Raw genomic sequence first — 6,859 nt, 5'->3', positions numbered from 1 at the left:
ATAATATGGTTGCAATATTTAATAACTGTTATTTGAATAATTTAATTTTTCGGTTCTTGTCATTTCCCCGTTTAGGTCGAGAAGTCGACGATGGTGACCCGCTTGTCGACTCATCACCGGAAGAACCAATCACCAGTCACTCCAGTGATGACTGGAGTGACAACGTCATCCTTGGTGATTTGTCAGAATGGAGAGCTGACGTTCTGCATGCTCTCAACGGTGTTATGTCTAAATTTAAGGATGACTCCCTTCAAACTCCAGCCCATGTTGCATCTGACTTGAGTGTCGACGTCCCTCAAGTTCCAGTCCATGCAGCTGTTGAGTGTGGAGTCAATGACTTCCCAAAAAATACAGTCTGTGTCACGCCCGACTGTAGTGTTGACGTCCCCGAAACTATCTGCCCTACAACCGATTGTACTGTTGACGTCCCGAAAACTGCAGTCTGTGTCACGTCGGACTGTAGTGTTGACGTCCCCAAAACTGTCTACCCCACAACCGATAGTAATGTTGACGTCCGAAAAACTGCAGTCTGTGTCACGCCGGACTGTAGTGTCGACGTCCCCAAAACTGTCTGTCCCACATCTGATTGTACTGTTGACGTCCCAAAAACTACAGTCTGTGTCGCGCCGGACTGTAGTGTTGACGTCCCCGAAACTGTCTGTCCCACATCTGATTGTACTGATGACGTCCCAAAAACTACAGTCTGTGTCGCGCCGGACTGTAGTGTCGACGTCCCCAAAACTGTCGACCCGACAACCGATTATTCCGTTGACGTCCGAAAAACTACAGTCTGTGTCACGCCGGACTGTAGTGTCGACGTCCCCAAAACTGTCTGTCCCACAACCGATTGTACTGTTGACGTCCCAAAGACTACAGTCTGTGTCGCGCCGGACTGTAGTGTTGACGTCCCCGAAACTGTCTGTGTTGATTTTTCCCAAGCTGCGGTCTATGCCACATCCGACAGTGAGGATGTTGCCCCTCCAGCTGAATTCTATGTTGAGCCCGACAGTGAGGATGTTGTTCCTCCGGCTGAATTCTATGCTGAGTCCGACAGTCAGGATGAGGCCCCTCTGGTTGAATTCTATGCTGAGCCCAAAAGCATAGATGAGGCCCCTCCGGTTGTCTGTCCTACAACTGATTGTTCTGTTGCCCAAAAAACTACAGTCTGTGAGGCCCCGGGTTGTAGTTCCATGCCGAGCCTGAAAGTGAGGATGAGGCCCCTCCATCCAAATTCTATTCTGAGCTCGGCAGTGCGGATGACGCTCCTCCGGCTGTATTCTGTGCTGAGCCCGGCCGTAATGCTGCTGTCCCCCAAGCTCCAGTCTGTGAGACAGAGGACACCTCAGTTTCACCTCAGTCCAACCAGCTGCAGAATAATAATTTGAAAATTATCGGTAAGTTTGCTATCATAATCCTAATATAACCTGAAACACTTTGTCACACTAAACGAAGTGCATATTAAAGCCAGTTTAAAGCAAATTATTTATTTAAAGGCACACATATTCAATTTAGTAATATTAGAATAACTATTTTTTAATAGTTTTAGATCACTGCTTGACATTTTATGTCTCTTCTTTATCTTTTCACAGAAATCAATTCAGAGAGCTATGAAATCGGCACTCAGCTGGGTCAAGGAGGCTTTGGAACCGTTTATGCGGCAACCCGATTGAAAGATGGCCTTCAGGTACCAATTTTTGCAATATTTATCTAACTAATCATTTTTGTAATATTATTATTGTTTCACGGTCTCATTTGCAAGCATCATAGTGTATCAATATTAACTATTTAGAGCATGTAACCTGTCTGCATGCTTAGAATTTAAATTCATGGTAATGTGTAGGCCTAATCATATTCATGTTTAATGTATATGTGACTCTGAACCTGATTTATACGTCATCTGAATAAATAAGCTTTCCATTGACATGGTTTGTTAGGATAGGACACTATTTGGCTAAGATACAAATATTTAAAAATCTGGAATCTGAGGGTGCAAAAAAATCTAAATATTGAAAAAATCACCTTTAAAGTTGTCCAAATGAATTTCTTGGTAATGCATATTAATTAACACACATCAAAAATTAAGTTAGTTATATTTACAGTAGGACTAGGACATTTACAAAATATCTTCATAGAACATGATCTTTACGTAATATCCTAATGATTTTTGGCATAAAAGAAAAATTGATAATTTTGATCCATACAGTGTATTGTTGGCTATTGCTACAAATATACCCGTGCTACTTACAACACGTTTGAATTCTGCACAGAAATGAATTGTGAATCTTACATAAATCTATTTTTGTTTTGTTGAACAGGTTGCAGTAAAAATCGCCTCCAGAAGGGACACGAAATCCATCAGGATCGTAAGTAGTCTTTGTTCTCTCTGTCAAAGTCTCATATTAACATTAATCACAGACTAGCTATCATTGTCAACAGTCATAACCACCGTTTTTCTTCTAGGACGGATATCCCAAACCTGTTCCGCTGGAGGTCGCTCTGTTAATTCAAGCAACTCAGGGCACTAGGGTTCCTGAGATCATCCAGCTTCTGGACTGGGAAGATCTGCGTGACCATTACAGGATGGTCCTCGAGCGGCCCATTCCCTGTCAGTCCTTGTATGACTTTATAAGAAGCTACAATGGCACCATTGAAGAGGATCTGGCACGGATTATCATGCGGCAGGCGGTCACTGCAGCTCAAACGTGCTGCCGACACGGAGTGTTGCATCGCGATATTAAGCCGGAAAACTTTCTGATCACCTTGGACAAGCTTGAACTCAAGCTGATCGACTTCGGGTGTGGTGAAATCCTCACCAACAAGGCTTACAGATTGTATGCTGGTACGTATGTTCCCTCAGAGCATCATGGCATGGGATGCACTGTTATTAGGATGATTTCTTGCATGAAAATGTAAGTCTAGTGTTAATAGAAATGTACAAATCAGACAACATCTCTTTTTTCCAGGCACAACAGAGTACAGTCCACCAGAGTATATCATGACCGGGATGTACCACGGGGAGCCAGCAACAGTGTGGTCACTCGGGTCCTCTTGTTCATAATACTGTGCAAAAAGTTTCCACAGAGACAAGACCTGTGGAACATCAATGAAAACATCTGGACCAAAAAGGGCCTGTCAGAAGGTGAGATCTACATTTCAACATAGAATTATGTCATTCTGAAACCTGCTAAATAGAACAAAGCAACAAACAGACAGAAAATGGAGCCTCATGGCTTAATTTCACTAGTATAAAAGTAATAGATTTAATTATAGTTTAAGTCTGTTAACATATTTACTGACATTGCTCGAGACTTACTGATGTAAAAATGTAATTAAACTTTACTACTTGTGCACAATGCACATTTCTTAATACAAAGCCTAAGATATGTTTTAATGTCACTTGTATGATTTTTAAATAATATTGGTCTTTAACCCTTTCACACGTGAGTTTAAAATATTCTGGCTGAGCCCCCAGAGTAAGTTTTTTTAGGCGACCGTTATTTAGAACGATAGCCTTATTGTTTCATGGCAAGTTTGTTTGTCACCTGACACAACGCAGTGCTGTATGACACATGTATCACTTTTATATAGTTTTTTGTTTTATTATTAATATTCATGAACGTTGTCACTGTATTTTGAAATATCTGATATTCTTTGAAATATGTGCAAAAATGTATTTGGAAGTTTAAACACTTTTATAATGAGCGTGTTAGTTGATCTATGCCGGGTGATGGGCGCCACTGAATCCCAGCTGTGGGACAAAACAAATTCATCCTTTCCTCAGGAAAAACATTAAAGTAAGTCTGTTGAGCTTGGAGAAGAGCAGAGTAAACTTTATAGTTACCTACACAATGTGTATAATATCAATAAAACATGTAAGATTACATTTGTAAATCATTAGTTGTTCCAGACATAGCAGATTTTGCTTAAAAGGCATTTGATCACGTGACAAGTTTAGTTTTCCAAAAGTACACACTGGTGTGATCAGGGAATTCCTAAATGGAAAATATTTAATGTAAATGAGTTTGTAGTACACTTAGTATTAAATACATGTATTTTAAATACATTTTAGTTAATTTATTTTTCACTAATGACTAATGATGGTCATTTGGATTTGGATTTTGCTGAGCAGGTTTGAAGTTCAAGGTAATAATCAGATGTGTCTCTTTTTTTTTTCTTCACAGAGTGCTGCAATTTTATCTGCTGCTGCATGCAGCTTGATCCAAAAAAGCGGATTGAACTGGAGAAACTGAGTCTCCACAAATGGCTTAAGGTAAATAGTCTTGATGATTTTGAAGTATTTTTGATTTTTGTTTCAAGTTTGATTTAAACATCAGATTATAGACATTTGTTTTCTTACACTACCTTTCAGTACATCCTGCAACAATCACAGTCAAACCTCATACACTCAAAGATGACAAGTTGTAGCACTGTATGTTTAGATGTTCTGAAATATTTTGACCAGTTCTTAAATAAAGCAATAAGCTCCCAAGAAGCCGTGGTTAACAGTGAATTTATAACAGCTAAGGGGTGTTGTTAGGCACAACGTGAAGCTGAGTAGCTGTTATAAATTCAATTTAAACCACGGCTTCATGTGGGTTATTGCTTTTTTTCATAAAATGGATAGTTCCGGTCCTTGATTCTGATTGGTTGAGCCGCGTCCAAAGCTATCATTACACTTTATTTGCTTTGTATAACCTTACTACATATATGGAATAACCGTTTTATAAAAACAATACGCCCATGAAGCCGTGGTTTACAGTGAATTTATAACAGCTAAGGCTTCACGTCGTGCCAAACAACGCCCCTTAGCTGTTATAAATTTACTGTAAACCACGGCATCTTCAGGCTTATTGCTTTATTCCTCCGCCAAACAATGTAGTTTCTCAGAAATGGTTGCGTTTGCAACAGAGTTGTTGCCAAGCAGCACACAAACGTAAAAAAAGGTGTATGTTTGTTGTAGAGCAATTTACAACCGCTTTGAACGTGGCTCAACCAATCAGAATCAAGGACCTGAACTATTTTTTTTTTTTATGATTTACATTTTTTAACTTTAAATTATGTTGCCTCTATTTGTTGTGCATTTGCTTTCTGTGCAGTATGTGTATTGTATTTGGACAATAATTGTGATCTCTGTTTTTGTTTCAGATCACAGACACGGAGAGTGACAAGACGGCAGTTATTGGTTAGTTTGGTACCATAAATCTGACATACACACACACACACACACATTTTTGTGACAAAGTCAAAGTAATCAACAGCTTAATACTTTATGCTTTACATTGACTTGAATATGCACTGTTTTATGGTAACTGATCAACTTTTTTAAGCATCCAAGAACATTTTATTTACATTTGTATTTATGTGTAAACTAACAGTGCATATTTTACATCTTAAACATTTTTATGACCACTACAGTTCACTTAAATAGTCCTGTAATGTGAATTTATGAATGAAATTAATAAAAGCACACATATTGAATGTATTTTCTCAGAATAGTTTTAGATGAGTAATTTTATGTCTCTTATTTGTCTTTTAACAGATGTCCATTCCTCCATCTATGAAGTGGGCATTCAGCTGAGTGCACGCTTTGGGACGGTTTATGCAGCGACCCGTTTGAGCGATGACGTTCAGGTACCACTTTTCAATACTTGAAATATCTAGATAATTACAAATTTTAGTGCTGATTTCTGATTTAACAAAAGTGGAGAAATATTTGAAAAATTACATATATGTGTGTGTATATATATATATAAACAAAGAATATAAACATAAATATATGTAATAAACTATATATGTAAATACATACATATATAAGAGCTATTTAAACAAACAAATAATATATAAATACATATAAAGTATAAATAAATGTATACATATATAAGAATACATTTTATATATTATATTCACTATTGAGAGCACTAAACCTGTCAGATCTGTTTAAATGGTCAGACGTTCTGTACAAGTTTATATTTAAATTCATAAAACTTGTCTACATTTCTATTCAGAGTTAATGACTGATATACATGAACACTTACAATGTATGTAAATCTTACACAAATCCTTTTTTTCTTGTTTTGTTGAACAGGTTGCTGTGAAATTCGTCTCCAAAAAGAACAAGAAATTACTCAACATTGTAAGTAGACTTTATTCTTTCTTATTTTCCCTGTCAGTTTTCAACAGTTTGTTCTCGTTTAATTCCTACATCAATCATAACGACTGTTTTCTTCTAGGCCTGTTATCCCAAACCTGTGCCGCTGGAGTTGGCTCTGTTGGCTCGAGCAAACGAAGGCCCCAGGGTTCCCGAGATCATCCAGCTCCTGGACTGGCAGGAAGAGTCTGAGCACTATGTGATGATCCTAGAGCGGGTCGTGCCCTCTGAAGACCTGGACTGGTTTGTCCTCAGCCAAATGACGGAAATTCAAGAGAATATGGCTTGGGTTATCATGCGGCAGGTGACAACCGCAGCTCAAATGTGCTGCCGACGCGGAGTGTTGCACCGCGATCTTACGCCAGAAAGCTTCCAGATTAACCCGGACACGCTCGAACTCAAACTGATCAACTTCGGGTGTGGAGAAATTCTCACAGACGCCGCTTACACGTCATTTACTGGTACGTATAAGCTCTCGAAGCATCGTGGCATGGGATCCACTTCTGCAAATTGAATCATTTCTTGCATAGCAATGGATATTAATGGAAGCAAAATGTCTTTCCTTCCAGGTGCAGAACAGTACTGTCCTCCCGAGTATCTGATAACCGGCGAATACCACGGGAAACCAGCGACCGTTTGGTCACTGGGGATCTTCCTGTTTACAGTGCTGTTTGGAGATTTTCCAGCTAAACGAGACCTGGACCAGATCAA

This window comes from Labeo rohita, chromosome 10 (assembly GCF_022985175.1).
Source record: "Labeo rohita strain BAU-BD-2019 chromosome 10, IGBB_LRoh.1.0, whole genome shotgun sequence".
Classification (NCBI taxonomy): Eukaryota; Metazoa; Chordata; class Actinopteri; order Cypriniformes; family Cyprinidae; genus Labeo; species Labeo rohita.
Note: the sequence above shows the minus strand (reverse complement) of the source record.